This window comes from Triticum dicoccoides, chromosome 3A, assembly GCF_002162155.2.
Source record: "Triticum dicoccoides isolate Atlit2015 ecotype Zavitan chromosome 3A, WEW_v2.0, whole genome shotgun sequence".
Lineage (NCBI taxonomy): Eukaryota > Viridiplantae > Streptophyta > Magnoliopsida > Poales > Poaceae > Triticum > Triticum dicoccoides.
The window spans coordinates 22,506,932-22,510,374 of NC_041384.1; positions in this window are offsets into that span (position 1 = coordinate 22,506,932).

The following is a 3,443-nucleotide window of genomic DNA, read 5'->3' on the forward strand; positions in this document are numbered from 1 at the left end:
TCCTTATTGTTTGTTTGTGCCGTCTGACCCTGATCAAACACGACCGCATCATCACACATGTTCCATATGTAATTGCACATTTGTACTTGTCGACAACGACATGTTATGTGCTCGCCTGCAAGAAATTCAAATCATTCCGCTGTGAAGTCAGACATATCTGCATCAATCTGCTGACCGCATGCATCTCCTACATGTATCCCCTTATGCTATAATTTGTCGAAGGCGGATCTGGTCGCTCTGGTTTTTTTCCTCGCCAACACATAGCTTTGGTCGTATATGACTTTGCTATTTGTTGCTGTTTTTGTGTGCGTGCGTTGGTGTTGGCTGTGTGCGTCCTAGGTTCTTCCAAGAAGAAATTAAGAAAAGAATACCAGCCCTCTCTCTCTCTCTCTGCTTAGCCATGAAACCTGTTTGTTTACGCTTGAAGATGAACCGAGTCTTCCATTCATAAGGAGTACCATCTCTTGGCCGCAGAATGTTGTGATGGAGCAAAAGAGTGGACGACGTCGACAGGGAATAGTTTTCATGTCCGAAACCAGAGGAGGAGAAAGAAAGGGAGGTGGCGTCGCTCCGGTGCAGCGCAAACACTGTTTCTTTTCTCTACTTTCTTACCTTTCCTTTTCACTTTGTCGTGCGTGTTTTACATGGACCGAAGTGTATATTGACTATCCTATCGATTTGACTTGTGATCTTTTGGCAAAGGAAAAATAAAAGCAGATGAGATTGAATGGGTAGTAGGTTCTGACTTATTTGGGGCATCATATCTTTCATTTTCTGAGTACCATGTGTCGCTCATTGGTGAAAATCTAAAGTTTGCATGATGTTCGTGAAAATTAGCAAGATGGTGTGCTTACACAGAATTAACTAGGTTTCTTAATTTAAACCGTGAAATTTGAAGATCAATTTGATCATATTTAAAATTAAAACTAGCAGAAATTATACAAAGAGGACATCGTTACAACTAGCTAATGGGGTTACTGAATTTAGATATACCAAAAAGGCCCTAAACAAAGCGGAAATTACAGCCAAGAGATTAAACCACAAATCTAGCTAATGACGTGGCCGAACTGCGTCGTCGTTGCACCACAAAATTTAGTCAATTGTTCTTTTCTTTCCGATTTTCCTTTTTTATTTTTATTTTTGCCTTCACATTTTATTAATATAATTTGAGTGCATGTGTGATTTTTTTTCAAATACGCAATGAACATTTTATTTCAAGTATATGATTAGTTAAAACAAAATCCATGATTTTTTTTCTACGCAATGAACATTTTATACACTACATCCGTCCTGGTTTATTGCTCCCCTTTGTAATTTGTGTCAAATTTTGACCAAAGATTTAGCTAAAAAATGTTAATGCATGTCAACAAAAATTATATCGTTGGATTCGTATTTGAACCTAATTTCAATGATATATTTTTTTATGACATGCATGAACATTTTATTTGTTAAATTTATGGTTAAAATTAGGCACAAAATACAATGTGGACCAATAAACCAGGACGGAGGTAGTACATCAAATTTGTAAAACACAAGGCTACAGTTTTTATATCAAATATATTGTATATACATAAAGATTTAATTCTGATACGTTATTTAAAAAAATTATAATAATATTTTCAATACCTTTTCACAAAAATCGAAAGAAAATTTAGAAAACTGATTTTTTTTTAATGAAAGGCTATCGGGCCGCCTGTGAGCCGGCACATATAAGGGGCCCGTGGGCGTTTGCCCTATTATTTGATGCTTAGAGCCGCAAAAAGGGGACTCGTCATCCGCAGCATGCATGTCTTTAACCGGTTTTCCCTTCTAGTGGCCACTTGTCATCCATGTTGCTGATGATGCATTATGCGACCATTTCTTCTTGATTTGTGCTGCCCAAAGCAGAGCGGCCGCAATGGTGGATTTCTGTGGATAGCTACGAGCTTTGTTAGCTCGTCTACTGGTCTTTCAGCAAGAAGTACGAAGCACAACGATATTTTAATTAGCTTGGCGAGTTGGCTTTTAGTTTCCTCTCAAGTTCAATCAGTAGTACCTAGAGCTAATAAAAGCTTCCTTGCAAAGCCGGCCATCCCGGTAAGTGCCTAGCGTACCCACCCTATCCAACCCCAGCCTAAACTAGCACTACCAGAATTAACGTAGTTGCCGACGGCCACATCTATGCCGACGGCCCCCGTAGGCATAGATTGATATATCCCGACGGCCTAGGGTTGGCCGTAGGCATAGGAATGCCGTCGGCATATGTCGATCTACGCCGACGGGGGCCGTCGGCATGCTAGTGCCGTCGGGACCTCTGGAGGTACGCCTACGGGGGCCGTCGGCATAGATGATGTCGTCGGCTTAGATGAGGCCCGCCTACCCGGTCAGAGGCGACCGTTTGACGGTGTAGGAACTATGCCGACGGGGCTAACGGCGGCCGTCGGCATTGAAATCAAACAGGAAAAAGAGCAAAAAAAATGAGACAAAAACTATGCCTACGGCTTAGCCGTAGGCATAGGGCTACCACGTGGAGCCTATGCCTACGGCTAGGCCGTCGGCATAGCTGGCATAGATATATTGACATCCCCGATCCTGGACGCCTCCACGTCATCGATCTGCGTGCATCGCCACGTCATCGATCCACAACCGTGTGCACAGCTATGCCTACGGCCATACCGTAGGCATACATCAGATCGGTGTGCGCAGATATGCCTACGACATTACCGTAGGCATACCTATATTTTTTTTAGTTTACCGTGGCAGAGATATGCCGACGGCATAGCCGTCGGCGTAGGCCTGGCGCATGCCCTCCGCCACGTCATCAATCTGCGTGCATCGCCACGTCATCGATCCATGACCGTGTGCACAACTATGCCTACGGCCTTACCGTAGGTATACCTCAGATCAGTGTGTGCAGCTATGCCTACAGCCTTACCGTAGGCATACCTGCATTTTTTTAGTATTTTTTCTTCAATGCAAATGTGCCTTGTCTAAACAGAAATCATATCCCAATGGTATATCGATTGCCCCCCTCATGGACGTCGCTGCCGCCGTGTCACGGAGGGGGGAACTGGTCGACATCGGAGCGAATCTGGTTAGAGGGTGGCCTTCGGGGCGTAGCTATGCCACCGAAACATCGCATGGCTCCTGATGCATGTGTGAAAGTTTTGTGGCATGCGTAGACACCCGTCTTGGGGCTCCGTAGTGTGGCCTCCCTTCCGCGGACGGCAGCGTCATCGTCACTTGGAGTGGGAATCGTGCGGGTCCGGTAGAACCGGAGGGAATCTAATGGTGGGTTGTGTCCAGACTGTGTTCGGGGATGTTGCTATGGGCAGACCTGTCGCAACCAGGTGGAAAAGACCACTGGTCAAAGCCCGTCCGGCAAAAGTCAAAGGGCTAGATCTCCTGTTCAACTGGGATTCGGGGTGGCCTTCGGGGCGTGGCTATGCCACCGAAACATCGCA